Source organism: Canis aureus, chromosome 33, assembly GCF_053574225.1.
Source record: "Canis aureus isolate CA01 chromosome 33, VMU_Caureus_v.1.0, whole genome shotgun sequence".
NCBI classification, from domain to species: Eukaryota; Metazoa; Chordata; class Mammalia; order Carnivora; family Canidae; genus Canis; species Canis aureus.
In genome coordinates this window covers 2,686,840-2,709,820 of record NC_135643.1, presented here as the reverse complement: position 1 = coordinate 2,709,820, position 22,981 = coordinate 2,686,840, and the positions used below count along the sequence as shown (strand labels likewise).

At 36.9% G+C, this 22,981-nt stretch overlaps 1 protein-coding gene and 1 long non-coding RNA gene across 7 annotated transcripts in view; one reads left to right on the top strand and one right to left on the bottom strand.

Annotated features, from left to right (window-relative positions):
* The window catches only part of MRPL1 (mitochondrial ribosomal protein L1), a 156,481-nt gene that overhangs the window by 17,660 nt on the left and 115,840 nt on the right, over nucleotides 1–22,981 (bottom strand). The window contains exon 8 of one of the 6 annotated variants that reach the window (XR_013371100.1): nucleotides 17,764–17,922. The exons of 4 other annotated variants lie outside the window; for them this stretch is intronic. The gene's annotated coding sequence lies outside the window, so the exon portion shown is untranslated. The remainder of the gene's footprint in view (nucleotides 1–17,763; nucleotides 17,923–22,981) is intronic. One more of the 6 variants, XR_013371101.1, reaches the window with a different exon arrangement.
* Nucleotides 8,686–12,081, top strand: LOC144304001 (uncharacterized). The gene is made up of 3 exons (XR_013370977.1): nucleotides 8,686–8,797; nucleotides 9,814–9,963; nucleotides 11,292–12,081. It is a non-coding gene; the product is annotated as an uncharacterized LOC144304001 (long non-coding RNA).

The following is a 22,981-nucleotide window of genomic DNA, read 5'->3' as shown; positions in this document are numbered from 1 at the left end:
CCTTTCTGCTTAACATCCCTTATTATGTCAGAAATAATTCCCTAAGCAGACTAGATGGAAGACTTACCAAAGATGTTTTTGGGTAGAGGCTCAGTGCATATGTCTCTCTTTGCTTTAACTCTCAGATTTTCCTCTTTCCATGCAATTCCTAACCTTTGCCCTCAATTAGTTTTTACAATTTATGAGAAAACTAAAAATCAATGGTTCCTGACCATTTTTTTCATCCCTTTGAGATGTAGATGTATGCAAAGCAAACTGTAGTCATGAGTAACTAACACAGTGATTCTTTTCTTTCAAGTTTTTATTTAAATTCCATTAGTTAGTACATGGTATAATACTAGTTTCAGGTGTAGAATTTAGTGATTCATCACTTACGTACAATACCCAGCGCTCATCTCAACAAGTGCACTCCTTAATACCTATCACTCATTTAACTCCTCCCTCCCTCTCTAGCAACTTACAATTTATTCTCTATAGTTGAGAGTCTGTAGGGGTATCTGGGTGGCACAGTTAGTTAAGCATCCAACTCTTTGTTTCAGCTTAGGTTGTGATTTCAGGGTCGTATGATTGAGCCCAGAGTTGGGCTCCAAGCTCAGCAGGAGTCTGCTTGAGATTTTCTCTCCCTCTCTCTTTGCCCCTCCCATTCATGTTCTCTCTTGCTCTCTCAAATAAATCTTTTCTTTTTTAAAAAGTCTTTTCTCTTCCCCCCCCACATTCATGTTTCTTAAATTTCATATCAGTGAAATCATACAGTATTTGTTTTTCTCTGATTTATTTCACTTAGTATACCTCAACTCTTTAGCTCCAGAACTCCCTTCCTCTGCGGCACCCACAATCTGTTTCTCCCCCAAACCACATCTTGGCACTTCCCTACCTTCCTGGAGGTGACCTCTTCTCTCCCTTTAGCTATGCAGTTTGTTCTATCAGCCCTCAGGTTGATTTCTTGAGTATTCAGAATGATTTGATAGTTATCTAGCTGTGTTCAAGAGACAAGGAAAGTCTAGGGTCCTCCTACTACACCACCATTTTAGTCCGCCCCCCCCCCCCCAAGGCAATGATTCTTAAATTTTGGGAGGTTATCAAATCTCACTCCAGAAAACTGCACACAGGCACACACAAAAATTAGTCTATGCTTTCAGGGTCTTCATAAAGATTCTCTGATTAAAAGAAAGGGGAAGGGAGAAGAAAGGCTTCTGAGGAAAGTGTGTCTGTTAACAGGGATCTATAATCACACTTTGAGAACTGCTAGAAAAAAAGGTGAGTCTCCAAATATTTTGGAGGACTAAGGACTATAGTGTAGGAAAAGTATTTGACTTAATTTTTTACCTTTTACAGGGGATAAAACTAAAGCAAACAAGTGAAGTATGTACACACAATTTTTTAACAATCACACGTTCCTTTTCCTAAGGTTGTCAGGTGCTGTCACTGTAAACGTTCTGACAGCCCGTAGATGATCATCTCTAACTGAAAACCGTGGAGAGGACTGCTCCTTTGGAAAGCACCTGTTAGAACATCTGACCTCCAAAATTTCTTCCAAACACAATATTCTAAGATTAAATACAGCATGGCCTAGCATACAGTTTCTGCAGACGGGACAGTGGTCTTAATCACCATGACTCCTAACAGTCTCAACCAAGAAAAGGAAAATAATGTGTGTCTCCTATATACATTAAGGAAAATAATAATAATAATAACTGATTGAGCATCTCGATTTTTTTTCAAACATTTTATTTTTTTATTTATTCATGAGAGGCAGAGAGAGAGAGAGAGAGGCAGAGACACAGGCAGAGAGAGAGGCAGGCTCCATGCAGGAAGCCCGATGTGGGACTTGATCCCGGGACTCCAGGACCACACCCTGGGCCAAAGGCAGGCACTAAACCGCTGAGCCATCCAGGGATCCCCCAAGCATCTCAATTTATTGAGTAAATCCTTTGCACCAAGCTCTGTTCTTAGCACTACATAAATATTCTCATTCATTTCTCCCAAGAATCCTTTGAGATAGGAACTACTGCAATTCCTCTTTTACCATTAGAAACTAAGACTTGGAAAACTTTGTAACTTATCCAAGGGCACATACCCCTGGTAAGGAAGGAGTGGCTCAACAGCTATAGTGAGATCTAAAGGCATAGAAATCTTAATCTGAAGTCCACTTACACTACTTACTAGCTTGTGACGTGGGACACAGTTTTTAAGTGTTGGTAGCTCTTATGAAAAATAAATTATCAGTTGCCTGGAAAACACAAATGAGTTTGTTATAGAGTAGGAAAAGAAGAAACTAAGTGAAATACTTAATGGAAAAAATATGCATTTAAGTGGGAAAAAATACAAATTTTTCTGTCAAATGAATCCTTTACCACCTGCCAACTTTTGGTAGAGACAGTAACACCATATAATTCAGAAACCCTTTCTCATCTCCCACTCTGTCCATCATCAGGTTGGGAACTAGGAGCAAAAGATGAATAAGATACAAACCTTGCTCTCAAGGAACTTACAATCAGGTAACTAAAACACATCATCATATATGCCACTCCATGTGAACAATGTAGTATAAGGGCACAGAGGAAGAAGTGATTGACTTTGAGAGAAAAGGCTACCCAAAGACAGTGACAAGTAAGTCTTAAAGATTAACTGAGTCTTAAAGGATGAAGGGGTTTGAGGGACAATGAGGATCTTCTAGGCAGAAGGAGCAGCATGATATAATATGATAATAAGGTAGAACAGATGAACACAAGGTAGTTCACTATATCTAGGCCTGTGTAGCAAACTCAAATGCCTACAGTGGCTAGAGCAGGTTAACTCGTAGGATTGAGGAGGACCAGATGTGAATGCTATGCATACAAAACCTGTGTGACACAGGCTGCGCAGAGGTGGGTAGCACCACTCCACATGGGGGAGGCAGAAAGCTACTTAGCACTGAGGCCCATGAGAGGCCAGCGTTAACAGAATTCCTGACTTGTCAAGAACTAGAAATCTGAACTTCTTTGTGATATCCTCTAGTTTTTCATGCTGATTCAAAAAAAACAAAACAGGGCAGCCCAGGTGGCTCAGTGGTTTAGCGCAGCCTTCGGCCCAGGGCGTGATCCTGGAGTCCTGGGATCGAGTCCCATGTCGGGCTCCCTGCATGGAGCCTGCTTCTCCCTCTGCCTGTGTCTCTGCCTCTCTCTCTCTCTCTCTCTCTCTTTCTCTCTCTGTCATGAATAAATAATAAATAAAATCTTAAAAAAAAAAAAAAAAAACACTATTTGGGCCCAAGCAGTATGAGGACCAAATTTAGCCTGTAAGCTGCCAATGTGTAACTCCAGACTTTAGCCTCCATCACCGAAAATAGGAAGAAATACTGAGTCCAAACCTGACACAGGGATTGGAGACCACAAAAAGATTGAAATGTAAGGCTAAATATTTTTTTTTTTTTGGAACTGCGAAGCTGTGAGAAACTATTTAATTTTTCTCAGCAGACAAATGGTATATCTGAGTGGATTTTAGAAAGAATTCTACAGGACGGGTGTAAAACAGGAGTTGGCATACTTTCTCTATAAATGGTCAGATAACAAATATTTTGGGTTCTGCAGGCTAAAACAGTCTGTGTTGCAACTATTCAACTCCACTCTTTAGCAAGAAGGAAGCCATAGACAATACATGAACAAATGAGTCCAACTGTGTTCCAGTGAAATTTGCCTTATGAAAACAAGTGAAGAACTAGAAATGGCCCACAGACCAGTTTGCAGACCCCTGGTATGGAAGACAGACTGAAGGATGATGTTTAAAGACGTGAATGGGCAAAAAGAGCCATTAATTTTTGCTAGATCAAAAAAGATTTTGTTTTGTTAACAGAAAGCTTTGTCAGATGCTGAGACATTTCTAACTAACTATCTACTATGCAGATGAAGCATAAAAATGTTTTGTCAGGCTAAGAATTGCATTGTCATTTAAAGTAACAGTAGAAAAAAAAAGAAAAAAAAATAAAGTAACAGTAGGAAAAATGCTTAGCGACTGCTTTAACAACTGTCCAAAGCTTGGATATGTGTTTAAAATCTTTTTTTTTTTTTTTTTTTTTTAGATTTTATTTATTTCTGCATGAGACACAGAGAGAGGCAGAGACATAGGCAGAGGGAGAAGCAGGCTTCCCGCAGGGAGCTCGACATGGGACTCAATCCCAGGATCCCAGGATCATGACCTGAGCCAAAGGCAGAGGCTCAAACACGGAGCCACTCAGGTGCCCTAGATATTTGTTTAGAAGAAGATGTTGTATGGGGCTTTTCTGGAAGTTTCTTCAGGACTTTCAGATCAGGTGATAAATCTGAAACAAAAAAAGGCATACTACAAGTACCCTATATTCTAAACAGATTTTTTTTTAAATATTTATTTATTCATAGAGACACACAGAGGAGAGAGAGAGAGAGAGAGAGAGAGGCAGAGACACAGGCAGAGGGAGAAGCAGGCTCCACACAGGGAACCCGATGTGAGACTCGATCCAGGGTGTCCAAGATCACACCCCGGGCTGCAGGCGGCGCTAAACCACTGCGCCACCGGGGCTGCCCAGTACCCTATATTCTAAAGAAAGATAACCAGCAATTAAAGGCGCCAAAAAAGTCCTATTATAATCAACATCCACCTAAGTAGAAGCAGGCCAAATAAGGAGGCAAAGCTCCAAGAAGTCTTGGAGAGAGGGGGCACCTAGCAAAGGGGAGACTAGCTGGCTAAACACATGCTATGAAGGACACCAAAACACTAAGGGTTGCCAGAGATGTAGCAATAATCAAAGTGGAGACAAGAAATATACATAGGTAAGCAGAGGCCTGTGCCTTCTATCCCTTATTCCCTTCATCAGGTCTGCAAAGGTGATTGGGACAAGGTATTTCAGAACTGAATCAAGTCATTGTAGCACTCTAAGTTCCAGAGTGGGAGGAGGTGTGAGTGAAAACTTAATGAAGCCCTCCTCACTTCAGATCACATGAGCCATAAAAGCCTGGTTCCAAACTGAGCAAGGGAAAGTTCTGCATATGAGATTAGAGTTCTGAACTGAATCAGATTGCACTTTTAATTACTGAGAGTCACTCGAATTATGAGATCTATCTAACATGTCAGAGAAGGAAACAAAGAAAGGAAATCGTACACATGGCACAGCTAGAATCAGAACGGAGAAAACTACTCTGTGTTTGTATCCCACTAAATTCAGACTTTTATACACAGACTGTATTTCTGTACCCATGAAAGATGTGAATTTATGTTCACAGGAATGATATATATGAGAGATATCACAGTCTAAATGCCCAAGAAAAGGATCAAGTTTGAATAAATTATGATATACCTACATGACATTATGATATAGCTATTAAAATGGTATCTTGCAAGAATTTTAATAATTCGAAAAGTATTCAAGAAACAGTATTTAAGAAAAAGAAAATATAAAGTTAATTTATAGTATGATAGCAATTACATAAACAAAAACTACAAGCATAGAGACAGCAGTAATAAAAATACTAAAATGTAACCAAGGGCAACCCTTGTATGAATTTTATATTCTTATGCTATTTAACATTTTTCAAATATTTTATTACATACTTGTTAATAAAAAAATTAGTTTCGGTTTAGTATTTAAAATTACAAAAGCAGGGATCCCTGGGTGGCGCAGTGGTTTAGTGCCTGCCTTTGGCCCAGGGCGCGATCCTGGAGACCCGGGATCGAGTCCCATGTCGGGCTCCCGGTGCATGGAGCCTGCTTCTCCCTCTGCCTGTGTCTCTGTGTGTGTGACTATCATAAAAAAATAAATAAATAAATAAAAAATAAAAAAAAAATAAAATAAAATTACAAAAGCAGTCCTTTATGATGCTACAAATTATAGGGCATGCTTTCTGTCTTCACATTTTTTTGAAATGAGACTCATTCATAGTGATAGTGGAGGGAAAAGCAAAATCCCCACCTTCACCACCACCACAGCCCCAACAGGCTAATTATTTTGTTACAGCTGATATGCTTTTTAATTATATTTTCAGGATTAAAGACAGATTAAAATGCAATTATATTTTCAAGATTAAAAATTGACCTTTTATAGGTTTACAGTTCCATGAATTCTAACTCACACATACATTTGAGGAACCATCACCACAATACATAATAAATAACCAAAAGAACTTTCTCACGTGATCTCTCTCTGCCACTCCTAACCCTGGCAACTCCTGATGTGTGACTAAAGTGTTGTCTTCTCAAAAATGTAATACAAATGGAGTAACAGGGCATAACTTTTCTTCCCTTTGTGATTGTTTAAAACTGTGGTAAAATTTACATAGCATAAAATATACCATTTTAACTGTTTTGAAGTATGTGGTTCAGTGGCATTAAGTATACTCTCATTGTTGTGCAACTCTCACCACCATCCATCTCAAAAACCTTTTCCGTCTTCCTCATCTAAAACTCTGTACCCATTTAACACTAATTCCTCATTCTCCTGTTCCCCCAGCCCCTGGAAACCACCATTCCACTGTCTCTATGAATATGACTGCTCTAGGTACCTCAAATAAGTGGAATCATAGAGTATCCTTTGTCAATTGGTTTACTTCATTCGGCATAATGTCTTCAAGGTTCATACGTGTTATATATGTGTGTAAGAATTTCCTTCCTTTTCAAGACTGAATAATATTCCATTGTATATATAGCTAGCATACCTCATTTTCTTGAACTTCACTTTATTGTATTTTACAGATACTGCATTTTTCACAAATTGAAGTTCTGTGACAACCTTATGTCGAACAAGTCTGCTGGCACCATTTTTCCAACAGCATTTGTTCAATTCATGTCTGTCATATTTTGGTAATTCTCACAATATTTCAAACCTTTTCATTATTATATTTGTTATGGAGTCAATTGCAACAATCCAACTTCATTGTTGACTTATTTTAAGAATTTAAAATAAGAATTTCCACAGCCACCTAACCTTTAGCAACCACTGCCCTGATCAATCAGCAGCCATCAACAGGAAGGCAAGACCCTCTATCACTCCATCAGCAATAAGATTACAAATCCCTGAAAGCTCAGATGATGGTTAGGATTTCTTAGCAATAAAGTAATTTTTTTTTAGGATTTTATTTATTTATTCATGAGAGACACAGAGAGAGAGAGGCAGAGACACACGCAGAGGGAGAAGCAGGCCCCACGCAGGGAGCCTGACGCGGGACCCGATCCCAGGACTCCAGGATCATACCCGAAGGCAGGCGCTCAACCGTTGAGCCACCCAGGGATCCCCAATAAAGTAATTTTTAATTAAGGCACATATATTGTTCTTTTAGACATAATGCTATCTCACACTTTAACGGACTACAGTATAATATAAACATAACTTTTATATGCAGTAGGAAACCAAAAAAATTCATTTGACTCACTTGATTGTAATATTTACTTATTGCAGTGGTCTAGAACTGAACCTGCAATATCTCCAAAGTACGCTTGAATATGCATTTTGTTTATCCATTCATCTGTCTTGGACACTTGGGTTGCTTCCACCTTTTGGCTATTTGAATAATGCTGCAATGAACATGGCTGTACACACATCTGTTTGAGTTCCTGCTTTCAATTCTTTTGGGTATATTAACTATGACTACAATCTATGGATCTACGGTAGCTGTATGTTTAATTTTTTGAGGAACTGTCATGTCATTTCCCACACCAACCGCACCATTTTACATCCCCACCACCAACGCACAGGGTGCCAATTTCTTTGTATCCTCACCAACACTTACTTTTGGGTATTTTTGATAACAGACAGCCCTGTAAGTATGAAGCAGTATCTCATTTTGGTTTTAATTTGCATTTTCCTGTTGGCTAATGATGCTCAGCCTCTTTTCATGTCTTTATTGGCCATTTGTATATCTTATTTGGAGAAATGTGTATTCAGACCCTTTGCTCATTTTTTAATATAGTTTTTAAAAGGTTTTATTTATTCGTGAGAGAGACAGAGAGAGAGGGGCAGAGACATAGGCAGAGGGAGAAGTAGGCTCCCTGTGAGGATCCTGAAGCAGGACTTGATCCCAGGACCCCGGGATCATGCCCTAAGCCAAAGGCAGATGCTCAACCACTGAGCCACCCAGGTGCCACTCCTTTGCTCATTTTTTGAATTATTTATAATTTTATTATTGAGTTAGAGTGGTCCCCCCTTATCAATGGAGGATAGGTTCCAAGACCCCCAGTGGATGCCTGAAACTGCAGATAGTACCAAACCTCTATACTATGTTTTCATACATATCTATGATAAAGTTTAACTTATAAATTAGGCACAGTAAGAAACGAATAATAAAACAGAAAAATTATAATACCACACTATAGTAAAACTTATGTGAATGTGGCCTCCCTTTCTCTCTTTCAAAATATCTTACTCTACTATGCTCACATTTCTTGTGATGATGTGAGATGGTAAAATGCCTACACGGTGGGGCACCTAGGTGGCTCAGTTAAGTGCCCAACTCTTGATTTCAGCTCAGGTTATGATCTTGGGGTGGTGGGATCAAGTCCTGTGCGGGGCTCCAAGCTCAGCAGGAAGTCTGCTTGAGATTCTGTCTCTCCCTCTCCCTCAGCTCTTCCCCATGCCCCCCCCCCCAAATAAATAAATAAATCTTTTTAAAAAATGCCTACATGGTGAGATGAAGTGAGGTAAGTGACACAGGCATTGTGATGTAGCGTCAGACTGTTACTGACCTCCTGACAATGCATCAGGAGGACTGTCTACTTCCAGATAGCAGTTGACTGTGGGGAACTGAAACTGTGAAAAGGGAAACCACAGATAAGGGGGGGTGGGGAAGACTACTGTGTAAGAGTTCTTCATATATTCTAGATACAAGTCTCTTACCATATATATGATTTGCAGATATTTTCTGCCATTCAGTTGGTTGCCTTTTTACTCTGCTGATAGTAATCTTAGATGCACAGTTTTAAATTTTGATGAAGTCCCATTTATCTCTTTCATTGCCTGTGCTTTTGGTGTCAGTATGTAACCTTCTGAGTACTTTCACTTGGGTACAGAATGTAACCTTTTGAGATTCTCTAAAGTTGTTCTATAAGTAGTTCATGCCCTTTTTATCCCTGAGTAGTATTCCATTGCATGATATACCAGATGGGGTTTTTTAATCCATTCACATATAGAAGGACAACTGAGTTTCTTCTAGCTTTTGATGATTATCAATATAATTTCTATAAACATGTATTCAGATATTTGTATGAATACAAGTTTTGATTTCACTTTAAATGTTTCAATTTTAGGGGTGCCTGGATGGCTCAATCGGTTAAGCATCCAACTCTGATCTCAGCTCAGGTCTCGATTTTAGGGTCGTGAGCTCAAGCCCCTCCCTAGGCTTCTTCTCTTTTGGGGAGAAGGTTAGATCTTTGTATTGGCCTATAGGACCCTAAGGCTTTCTTACTTTTCCCTATATTTTGTCTTTGTTTTTCAGATTAGATAATTCCTATGATCTATCTTCAAGTTCTTTCTTTCCTCTGTCCATCTCTAGTAATTCATAAATAATTTTTATGAGGTCCCTTTTCTAGTTTCCCCCCTCTCCTTGATCTTCCTAGTACCTTCTGATTCCCTAAGACTCTCCTTTCGGAACCCTGGCCAGATAGCTGGGGCTTTATTTACCCCATTTTGCCACTTACTCTCTGTAACTGTTCCTGCATTGGTTGCCAACAGACAAGACAGAGAGAGAAAAGAAGCAAAGACAGTGTGCACACCCATCTTCTTGTGATCATAGATCCTCCAGTCAGAGAGGAAGGCTCTCTGTTCTCAAATTTTAGATACTTGTACCAATTTTCTGCACCAATTGTCCCCACTAGGATCCATGTTCTCTACTTATCAAGCCTGAAGTAAAAGGCTTCTCGTGAAACTCTCCGCCTGCATCAATGTCCGCTTTCCAGTTTTAGACTTATGGTAAGAGTAGTTCATGTGACAAGACAAGGAGAAAAATGGCAAACTCATTACCAGTTGTGAGTGAGTGGTGGTACTTCAAATTCTGGTCTTCCCTAATTCGCCTGCTACTATTTACTTTTCGGGGTCTTCAAATAGCTACTCCATGCATTCTGTCCATGTTTTATAACAGCTGCATTCAGTGCAAGAGACAAGTTGTCATATGATTACACCGTATCACCTGGAACCAGAACTTCAGGCTTTTATGTTATGTATTTATATTTTAGAGTTGGGAAACTTTTTCTGCAAAGAACCAGATGGTAAATATATTAGGCTTTTAAGGCCACATACGATTTTTGCTGCATATTCTTTTTTTTTTTTTTTCTTCTTTTTAACAGCCCTTTAAAAGATCATTCTAAGTGGTGGTACAAAAACAGTGGTACAAAAATAGACTCACAGAGCCACTGTTTGCCAACTCCTGTATGAGAATACATTATTTGTCACCAAATATATAAGAATTCTTGCAAAGACAAGTTGTGGTATGAGTTATGCTTTACATCATTTTAACAAATTCCTAACTTTACCAAAATCTAAATGGGGGAAGGAGGGTACTCTCAGGCAACAGCAGCTTTCCTCATTGCTAATGATAAACCTATTTGGAAAACACTTAATTTTGTGTTTCTACTTAATATATTTAATAATTTGAAACAGGGGCTTATTGGTATTTTGTTTACTATTTATACAATATTAGTGAATGTTATTTGTTTGAAAGTAACAGTGATGAAACTTACAAGGAATTATCTTTCAGACCCATTCAATTTCCTTTCCCAGCATTTGGGTAAAGATAGATTTCAGTAAAACCTATCAAACTTATCACTGGTTTTTGAAGTAAAGGTAACAAAAGAAAGCTGTATGTGCAGTACGTGCAGTATACTGACAACTACTTGCTAACAAATGGATTAACAAAGGAAAGCAAGTCAGTTTATTCCCCTTTTACATGTTATGACCTACTCATATTTTTCATGTTATTCTATTAATCAATGATCACTACATTATTAAGTTAATGCAATTAATTAAAGAGAAAAGTTAGTGGTTTCTCTCAAATGGTATGGTTTGTCCTATGGTATTATTTATATCTGATAGAACAGGAAAGTCCCACCTTCAATTTCCCAAAAGCTCTTGGAAATTTTCCTCTAATTTCATGACAATATAGGTAAGAAAATTGGAAATGGTAATAAATAACTCTTGACCTAATACTGATGAATATCCATCCAAAGGATGTAATGTAACATACTACAAGAATTATTCATCCCAGTTAAATATACATCTCTCACAATAAAGCATCAAGCAGAAGGCTGGCACATACTGGGTTCTGGATAAATATTAGTTTCTTTCTCCTCTTTCTTAGATGCACACTCTTGAAGATCGAAGATCTATCACCAATCTACTTCCTTCTTTTTAAATGAGAACTAACAAGTACAGAATTTGACTTTTACATTCTAAAGTTTATTTTCTCCTCCTTGTAATTCCCTTACCTATGAGACAGCTCACTGTAGTATGCCAGAAATAATGCAACAAATGAAAAGTTAATTATCAAATGGAAGGAATGGAGGAAAAAGAGGAGAAGTGGCAGTGAACTATGAGCCAATGGGCTACCACCTTTTATCCAACTATTGCTTGGATCTAACTGATTTAAGCAATATTCTTTGCTTGCCACTTTCACAATTTATAGGCCTCATTGCTACAAAATAAGCCTTCAATTTCCATGAATGATATTATCCACATCTTGTTTAAGTGAACTTCAATACATTCACTTCTCCTGTTGTAACATGTTTGTTAAAACTGGAGGCTCTGGTTTCATCACAAGATTTTACTATGTTTATATTCTCTTAACCTGAACTTGTTTATTTTTGTTACAATATACTTCAGCTTTCATTAGCTGCCAGGTTAACAATAATCTTGCCACAAAACAATTCACTATTACATAAGTAAAGCAAAGTAACATGCCTATGAATGAACCATGTCTACAACTTTAATTAAGAGAAAAAGTATATCGAAGACACTGCCTTTTTAAGTGTGTCAAAGATCCAAGTATTTTTGAAACCTGAACAAGAAACACTAGTTTAATCAGGCCTTGGCTCAATCTGGTATAAATGTAAATCTGAGCTGTCCTTTCCTGTTTTTTTTTAGAAAATGAGTATGGGCTTTATTTGTCGATACATTTATCATTTAGAAGTCTTCAAAAATCTGGTTGTTTATATGATTGTAAAAGGGCTTCAGCTGTTTTTTTTTTAATAAATTAATTTTTTATTGGTGTTCAATTTACCAACATGCAGAATAACACCCAGTGCTCATCCTGTCAAATGCCCCACTCAGTGCCCGTCACCCATTCACCCCACTCCCCGCCCTCCTCCCCTTCCACCACCCCTAGTTCGTTTCCCAGAGTTAGGAGTCTTTATGTTCTGTCTCCCTTTCTGATATTTCCCACACATTTCTTCTCTGTTTTTTTTTTAATGCTATGAATAACTGCTCATGTCAAAGCTAGTCTATTATATAATGTATATTTTAAAGATACATATTCTTCAAAATTGCAATTATATTTAGTGAAGTTTTTACAAGTCTTCCTCATTCCAAATCATCCAAGATTTTATGTTCTAATTATCCAAAGGATATACAAACATAGTGCTTCAAAGGACTACATATTAAAAAATTAAAAGAATAGAAATAGTTTCTAAACTGAAACAGAACAAATGACATACATGTTTTTAAAGAATATAGTTGCTTTAGAATACGCTCTTTTATTTACTTGCTTTTATAGTATACTAGTGGGATCTTGTCCTGTAATATAGGAAAATATAAAGGAAGAGGAGGACTCCATTCACTCACAAGAGGAATCAATGTTTAATAATAAATTTACTGATGCCACTAATTTGGAATTAGTAATAATTCACAGACTGTCAAATATATTTTTTAAAAGTTTATAATGTAACAAATGAATAATACAAGACCACAGGAAAACATTTAAACACCGTTAGAGAACTTTTATATTAAAAACATTTTTAGAAAAAAAAAACATTTTTAGATAAACAATGATTTGTTAAGACAGAGCATTATAACTTTGGCAACAAATACCAGGCAACATTTTATGATTAGATACCCTAAGCAATCAAAGTTAACTTGAATGCCACTGAAAAATTACTCTGTGGTATTCACTTCCCACTAATTCATACTAATTTTCCCATAAATTTAATTATATTTTCATCTTTCCAGTATGTAAGTGGACAGCCAAAGAGGGAGGGATGAGTAGAAAAGAAGTAAAAAAAGAAAAGCAAAAAGAAGGAGCGGGAGGAAGAAAATAGAAAGGAAAAACTTCAAAGAGCTATTAAAAGAAAAAAAGAGAGAGCAGAAGGCAGAAAGAAAGGAAAGGGGAATCCGAAAACAAACCTTACTATTACTACTACTGCTGCTGCTCCTGCTATTATTATTACTATCACTATCATCATTATTATTACTGAACCAAGCCTCATCTAATCCCCTCCTGCCAGAGTTCTGAAAGCCAAGTCAGGGGAAGGGAGGGACTGGGGATAGAGGAAGGATTTCTCAGCATTCAGTATACCTAGATTCACTTAATCTCCATTATCAGTTTTCTCAACTTCCAATCTCCCCTAGGTTAGAAACTGTCTGTTTTAATCTTTCTATCCATCTGCCAGCATGGGAAAGGGCAGCTACCCAGTGTCGTGAAGTATGTAAGAATCTTCAATAGTTTTAATTAAAGCTCCCTATTTCAGAGGGCTTTTGTCCCATCTCCAGATGTACCACCAACACTCAGTTCCGGAGGTATCTAGAGTAAGATCCTGAGGCTCTTTGCAAGATCCTGAAATTTAGACTGTACTCGTTTTTTGGCTTTCTCCACTGCTGGCTTAGATTTGGCATTTTCTAATCAGTTATCACTGTGGTGTTCAATCTGTAATCTTTACCTGGAAGCCTCACCATATACGTTATTTTGAAGCGTCACTGGTACACTTGAAAAAAGAATACCGGGGATCCCTGGGTGGCGTAGCGGTTTGGCGCCTGCCTTTGGCCCGGGGCACAATCCTGGAGTCCCGGGATCGAGTCCCGCGTCAGGCTCCCAGCATGGAGCCTGCTTCTCCCTCTGCCTGTGTCTCTGCCTCTCTCTCTCTATCTCTGTGACTATCATAAATAAATAAAAATTAAAAAAAAAAAAAAGAAAAAAGAATACCAATCTTACACCACAGGCCACAATGAAAGATTCAAGAAATTTTTAAAAAGCAAAAACTACATAGAATGCCTTCAACAATAAGGCAGTCAAACTAGAATAAAACAAAAACAAAAACTTAAGCCAAAAAAGGTTCCAATTTTCTTTAAGTTTTTTTTCTTAAAGATTTTATTTATTTATTCACGAGAGACACAGTGAGAGAGGCAGAGACAAAGGCAGAGGGAGAAGCAGGCTCCTCGCAGGGAGCCTGATGCGGGACTCGATCTCTAGACAAAAGATCATGCCCTGAGCCAAAAGCAATCTCTCAATACTCAACCATTGAGCCATCCAGGCATCCCTAAGAAGTTTTTTTTTTTTTTTTTAAATAATCTGCCAAAAAAGATTTAAAAAATACCATGACACAGTATTTTAAAAATAATGACAAGAAAACTAAATATAAAGACATACAATCAGAGGCAAATTCACAGATTTAAACTCTTTGGAATTTAAGATACAAGACAGATGAACATAGGGAAAGGGGAGAAAAAACAGGAAGGCAAACCATAAAGACACTCTTTACTATAGAGAATAAACTGAAAGTTACTGGAGGTAGCTGGTAGGAGGATGGGCTAGATAGGTGATGGGTATTAAGGAAGGCATTTGATGAGCACTGGGTGGTATATGTAAGCAATGAATCACTAAATTCTACTCCTGAAACTAATATTACCCTATATGTTAACTAACTAGACTTTAAATAAAAATAAAAAGGGAATACTTATAAATCTCATATAAAACTTAGAAAATTAGAAAACCAATGAGCAAAAATCTCAGGATAATAGGATAAAGAAAAAGAACAAATCAATAAATTATAAATAGAAAAAAGGTACTAATAAATTATAAAAGCCATACCAAAAAATGAAACTACTTTGAAAAGCATATATAGAAGAATATTCTATACTTAGGCTCTGCATGAGAAAATATTTAGCATGAAATGTTATGATGTCTGCAACTTTATGTGTTTCAGAAAATAAAAAGATATCTACTACTTTCTCTAAGCAAACTACTTTTACTAGTTTTTCTAAGCAAATGTGGCAAAATTAGTGAATCTAGATGGTGATGAGAATATAGTATATAGGTGTTCATTGTACTATTCTTTCAACTTTCCCATTCATTTAAAATTTTTCAAAATAAAAAACTGAAGAAAAATACTGAGAATATTTACAAATAGGAGCTTAACTAGAGGTAAGAATAAGCAATAAATCCCAAGAAAATGTGTGGTATTTAATTTCTTTACTTTCTTACAGAAATATAATGAATATGGTTTAACTACCCTTCAAATTTTCTTTTCTATAGTGCTATGAACCCAGGTGCCCCTATTGTTTTAAGAAAAAATGAAAATAAAACATCAAGATTCCTGATTTTATTATTTTTCAGAAAATATTATAATGAAAAGTGATTTTAAAAATCCTCACTTTATGTACATGTATACTTGAAAAATAATTCTTTTGAAGTAAAAAAAGAGAAAAAAATGACTGGAAATACAGGTCTTAACTAACCATTCTTTCAAAGGCCAAACACTTTTTCATAGTGTGAAAAATTCTCACAAGTTGCTATGCTGACAGTAGAACATTTAATAATAAAGGAAACAAAACTACAAAAAAAAATTATCTGAAACTAAGTAGATTCACAGTATACTGTACCCTTTGAAAGGTGCAGTGTGCATTACAATGCAAATCTATATCTTTATCCTCAAACTTCTTCCAACTTTGTTAATCACAAAAGATTTTTAAATTAGAACTGATTTGAAAATCAAAGCTTAAACCCCACAAAAACTACAGTGAGTGCTTCTATTTATGTAAGATACTAATAAACTGGATTCAGACATAAAAGTTAGCTTGGTTGAGGAGTTGAGGGGGCTGGGTAAAAAAAAAACAAAACAAGTTAGTGTAATTGCTAGTTGAAAACATATATACAGAAACATGGGTTTGATTTTTATGGGCTTTTGCAGGAGTGTATATAATAGGCCATGAGAGTCATATAATTTATTATGGTATTAAATACTATGATAGGTTAAATACACTAAATAAACACACTGCAAATTTTCCTTTAAACTGCATGTCGTCTGTTCTGGATAAATGCTTCCCACTACAAGTCTTTCTTTTTTTCCTACTACAAGTCTTAATGTGACATATTTTACGGCTGTAGTAATCTTTTCCTAGTGAATAGTTCTGTTTCTTGATAGTCATTCTCAGCAACTGCATTATCACACTTGTTCTTGAAATATGTGAGGCAGTCAACATTAACCAAAATGAAAGGAGACAAAGAACATTTTAGTATTTGATAAATATAAAAGTATTATGTGTCTCTGTAAAGTGGGAAATCCCATATCAATAGAAAATTAGAAATTTTTATTATTTCCTTATAATAAAGGAAAACAATAAGAAAGGAAAGTAATAAGAAAGCTAATCAACAATGCGCCTGTCCTATAATTACACTTAGAAGTGTCCTGGAAAAGGAAAAAAGAAAAAAAGAAAAAAAACAGGCTGGAGGCCAAGTATCTTAAAACACACAAGAAAACTATCAGTAAGAAAAAAACAAGGCATATTCTGAAACCCTCACAGCTAACATAAAATGGATTTGTGGTATATTATAAAATACTAATAGGTGCCCTTTGAAAATTACTTCAAATTCTGGCAGGTTTATTTCTGGATATAGTCTAACTTTCTTGTCTAATGTCAAAATATATACCTGGCTAAGCATTTCTATAAATAAAAGACAGGATTTTTAATTCTCTCCTTTTGAGAAATTTCACGAATTAAAATTTTCACTTTCAATATTACTTCATTAGCACTGTTTGAAAAGTTGGGTATAAATCAAATTTTTAATAAGACAGGACACTGATTCACTATATATACATTTAAAATGTCTTAATTTCTAACTGATCTTCAACTGGCAGTAGCTTTTGTTATTCATATATTTGTATATTCACTCATTTAACAACTACTTGCTGAGCACCTACATTTGCCAGGTACTATTCTAAGAACTGGGGATACAGCAATAAACAAAACGAACAAAAATTCCTTTATTTTCTTATTCTTTTAGGTTTCTTGGTTCCTCCTCAGCTGTGTCAAAACCTTAATTATTGGGCAGCCTGGGTGGCTCAGTGGTTCAGCGCCGCCTTCAGCCCAGGGCGTGATCCTGGAGACCCGGGATCGAGTCCCAAGTCGGGCTCCCTGTGTGGAGCCTGCTTCTCCCTCTGCCTGTGTCTCTGCTTCTCTCTTTCTCTCTCTCTCTCTCTCTCTGTGTCTCTCATAAGTAAATAAATAAAATCTTTAAAAAAAAAAAAAAACCTTAATTATCTCACAAATCTAGCCAGTCTTCTTTTATTTTATTTATTTTTTAAAGATTTGACAGAGAGAGAGAGGGAGAGAGAAGGCGTGAAAGCACAAGCAGGGAGAGTGGCAGGCAGAGGGAGAGGGAGAGGGAGAAGCAGACTCCACACTGCACAGGGAGCCTGATTCAATCAGGACCCTGGGATCACGACCCCAGCCGAAGGCAGATGCCTAACTGACTGAGCCACCCAGGTGCCCACCAGCCTTCTTTTAAATAAAGTTTTTCTGAGCACATGGTCACCAGCTAGCACAGATCTTCAGCTAAGCCATACCTGTAAGCTCTGACCGTGGTGTAGGGGCAGAAGTGATGAGGTCAATGGTTCACATGCTTGAAAGAAAGCTGCTTGCTCTCCATCTCCTTCTTGCCTCCTTCACACAGGCTACAAATCAGACATGGTATCCGCAAGAATTAAGCACCCAGAATAAAAGACCTTAGCAGATGGAAAGAAAAGGGGGTTGGGGGGAGAACTTTGACTCCTAGATGACTCTGGGGCAGAACAGCCCTAAGCTGCCTACCAGCAGCTCAAACTTGGGAGAGAAATAACTTTCGACCATGGTGAAGTCACTGTTATTTGGTCCCTTTAAAACAGCTAAACCAATATAGATATATAGGAGACCACTCATCATTTTGTGTATTATTTTAAAATATAAATAATGACCCTTAATTTACCTGGTATATATTTTCAAACTCCTCATAGAGAAGCCATCCTTGATCTACTCCATGCCATGGTTACATCAATCACAGCTCCTTACATGCAACTTCTTCATTTTTTATATGAATCTCTATTATTACATTTATCATACTTTATTATAGTTTACTTCCATATTTATCTCACTATTAGTTATGTCTTAAGAAAAATATTCTTTTTTGTATCTAGCACAGAGCCAGTACTTAATATTTATTAAATAAAACATGTTAAATTGGTTGTTTTTGGTTTTTTCTTTTTTTGGTTAGGTTATAAGTAAACTATTAGTTTTTTGTATTCAGAGAATAAAGTTTAAGAAAAATCAATAAATGAAGATATTTTTTATACAGGATGCAGGGAAAATCTCTAATACATTATGGGCCAGAAAAATCAGCCCAAAAACACTGGATAGAAAAGGCCTTATTGGGATCCCTGGGTGGCGCAGCGGTTTGGCGCCTGCCTTTGGCCCAGGGCACGATCCTGGAGTCCCGGGATCGAGTCCCATGTCGGGCTCCCTGCATGGAGCCTGCTTCTCCCTCTGCCTGTGTCTCTGCCTCTCTCTCTCTCTCTGTCTCTCTGTGACTATCATTAAAAAAAAAAAAAAAAAAAAAAAAATTTAAGAAAAGGCCTTATTTTCAGTAATTAGCAGATGTTAGGCAATCTCAGTATCTGTAAACATTTCAATTTTACAAGCACCCTGAGTCATTTAGTAGGCACTGGTAAACAGAGCAAGGCATGGCAGAGGTGAGTCAGACAGGGTCACAGTAAAGGGAGTCATAGGAACCCACATAGGAAAAAAAAAAAGTGTTGGAAAATCAGAGAAGGTTAGAAATATAGAAAAAAGGAGTAAGAATGGGATGGGGGGAAGGATGAGGAAACTCAGAATCTTAAGAAGAACAGAAGAAGAAAACGATAATGCTTACCCTGGAATTTTTAAGCTGTTAAAAGTACACACACACACACACACACACACACGTAATATATCACTTAACAAACAAAATGATTACATCTGATGATACCTAATTCTGGTGAGTAAGTGAGGTAACACACATAACACACTACTGGATGAATTGTAAGTTAATATAAACATTTTAGAGAGCAATTTAGCAATACTTACAATAACATTTTCTTTTCTTTCTTTTTTCTTTTAAGATTTCATTTATTTATTCATGAGAGACACAGAGAGAGAGAGGCAGAGACACAAGCCGAGGGAGAAGTAGGCTCCATGAAAGGAGCCCGATGTGGGACTCGATCCCAGACCACCCAGGCGTCCCTACATAACATTTTCAATAGAATTCTATTTCTGGACACTTATCTTCTGGGTATACTTGGAAAAAACTGGCAATGTGTATTTATAAGAATGTCATTATGGGATCCCTGAGTGGCTCAGTGGTTTAGTTCCTGCCTTTCGCCCAGGGTGTGATCTTGGAGTCCCGGGATTGAGTCCTGCATCAGGCTCCCTAAACCACTGAGCCACCCAGGTGTCCCTCATTTCTTTTTCATGGAAAGAACCATAATTTTAAAATAAGTTAGGGTCCAGTTAAATATGCTTTTTCTCCCCTGCAAATCTTTATTTTTATGTTTTAAAATCTTTCCCTTAAATTTGGTTATTTAGCAATTTACTTTTATCCCAACCAACATATCCTTCATGCCGAAAAAAAATGGTGACTACTTGATGGTAATATAATTGACAGAAAAATAAAATATTCCAATAACCTGTTGTGTTTGCATTATGTTCAACATATCACTTAAATGGCATTTTCATAAATGAAAATCAAATAAATAAATTATTTTCTCTCAGAAAAATAAGTTGCATTTTCACTGATATAAGCATTTGATCTACTAGCATGCAGTCATAACCAATTTCATGAATATGTAAATTATAGGCACAAATGGTAGAAAAGATTAGCAAAAAAACTAACTTAACTATAAGTAACATTCCTGACAAATGTTAGATATTGGCTAGCTATAAGGGCATTTGTACAGGTTTGATATACAATGGCATTAGTAGTTGAGTTCTAACACCCAAGATACTAATCTTCAAGTCAGATAACTAAGAAAGATCATTCAGCTGGAAAGCCTGCTTAAGATCAATTTTATATTACATCAATACTAGAACAGATCTTGAAGCAATGTGGCAGTATAGACCCTTTGAGAATCGTAACAACAGATATCAAGTGATTTAACTGAAGTAAGATAGTCTCTCCTCTACAAGCAAATAATTAATTATAATTATACAAATAATTATACAAATTATTATATATATACATATATATACACAAATACAAATAATTATACAAATAATTATACAAATAAAATAATTAAACAAATTTAATACATTTTACTCTCCCAAAAAACATCTTTGTAGATCAGAGGTCAGCAAATCTTTTCTCTAAAGAGTAAAGATTTCAGGCTTTATGGCTACATATAATCTTTGCAGCAAATTCTTTGTTTTATTTTTTACAACCCTTTAAAGTTGTAAAGAGCATTTTGGCTCACAGGCTGTATAAAAGCTGACCACAACTGGATTTGGCCCATGGGTTATAGTTTGTTGACCTGTGCTCTGTATACCTTCCTTCTTATATACCAAAATAAGGCCCCTTAACAGGCATGTGATCTACCAGTGCTCTTTCATCTGCATACTCTTTCTAAATCCAGGCCTCACATCACACAGATGGCAAAAACAAATGAACAAAAAGCCCAACATCTTCAATATTTTCAACTGTATAGTAAGAGTAACATCACTCAGGGTGCATGGGTGGTTCAGTGGGTTGGGCAACCAACTCCTGGTTTCAGCTCAGGTCATGATCTTGGGGTCCTGGGATTGAGACCCATGCAGGGCTCCACACGCAGTAGGGAGTCTGCCTGAGGATTTGCTATCTCCCTCTCCCTCTAACCCTCCCCCTTCTTGTGTTCTCTCTTTCTCTCAAATAAATAAATAAATCTTAAAAAAAATAACATCATTCATAGAAATCTCAAACTTTTGAGAAAGATATATTGCTTTGCTTTAAAATCTTTGTTATCTGGGGATCCCTGGGTGGCGCAGCAGTTTGGCGCCTGCCTTTGGCCCAGGGCGCGATCCTGGAGACCCGGGATCGAATCCCACATCAGGCTCCCGGTGCATGGAGCCCGCTTTTCCCTCTGCCTGTGTCTCTGCCTCTCTCTCTCTCTGTGTGTGACTATCATAAATAAAAAAATAAATAAATAAAATCTTTGTTATCTGATACTTATAATAAATAAAATTCATATAATAGCTATATTAGATAAAACTGTAAATACATTTTATTGCTTTTAAAATAACTATTGATATACTTGACACACTGCATATTTTTTAAAAATATTTATTTATTCATGAGAGAGAGAGAGAGAGAGAGAGCAAGGCAGAGACACAGGCAGAGAGAGAAGCAGGCTCTAGGCAGGGAGCCTGACGTGGGACTCGATCCCAGGTCTCCAGGATCACCTGGGCTGAAGGTGGCACAAAACCACTGAGCCACCCGGCTGCCCACACACCGCATATTTTTAACTTGATTGAGGTGTATTTTGCATATCATATTATTTACCATTTTCTAATTTATGTTTATTTTTAGTAAGCTTATCAAGTTGTGCAATGATCACCGTAAGTTTTAAAACATCTTCATCACCCCAACATGATCCTTTATGCATGTTTACTGTTAATGCCTACACTTACTGTTCTCACCTCTGCCCAAGACAACCATTCATCTATTTTTTGTCTTTATAGTTTTGCCCTTTCATATAAATGGTATCACATAGTATGTGGTTTCTATGTCTGATTTCTTTCACTGAGCATATTGTTTTTGTGACTCACATCAGAGCAGGTATCCATAGTTCATTTCCTTTTCATTGCTGAATAGTATCCCACAGGATATGCTGCACATTCTTAAAAGTGTCAATTTATTAAGTTGTGACATATGCATATACTAATGAAAACCTCACCAGTCAGAATAACAAGCACATCAATCATCCCCAAAATTCCTTGTGCTCCTTTATAATCCCTCCTTCCACTACTCCCCATCTATCTCTGCCCATTATAACTACTGGTCTGCTTTCTGTCACTATACATTAGTGATACTATATAAATTTGCATTTGTCAGAATTTTATATAAGTAGAATCATACAGTATGTAACTTCTCTGGCTTTTACTTAGCACAATCATTTTTATATTCATCCGTGTTAAAGCATGTATCAATTATTTTTTTATTACTAAAGAATATTCTATTACATAGATATAACAAAGTGTTTATACATTCACCTGTCAATGGACATGTGGGATGTTTCCAGCTTTTAGCTATTACAAATAAATCTGTTATGAGCATTTGTTCATAGGTCTTTGTATGGACATATGTTTTCATTTCTCCTGGATAAATATCTAAAAGTGAAATGGTGTTTCATCTAGCAAGTGGATGTTAAATTTCCTTTTTTTAAAAGATGTATTTATTTATTTTAGAGAGAGAGCAAGTAGGGGGAGGGGCAGAAAGAGAGAGAGGGAGAGAATCCTGAAACAGACTTCCCACTGAGTGTGGAGCCCAATGCATGGCTCAATCCTAGGGCACTGAGATCATGACCTGAGCCAAAATCAAGAGTCGGCCACCCAACTGACTGAGCCAGCCTGGCACTCTTGGATGTTAAATTTCTTAAGCTGCCAAACTGTTTGCCAAAGAGGATATATCATTTTACACTGCCAAAGTAGTGTAAGTGTTCCAGTCTCTCCATATCTTTACCAGTCCTTGCTATGGTCAATCTTTTTAATTTAAGCATTCCAACAGATGTATAGTGATATCTCACT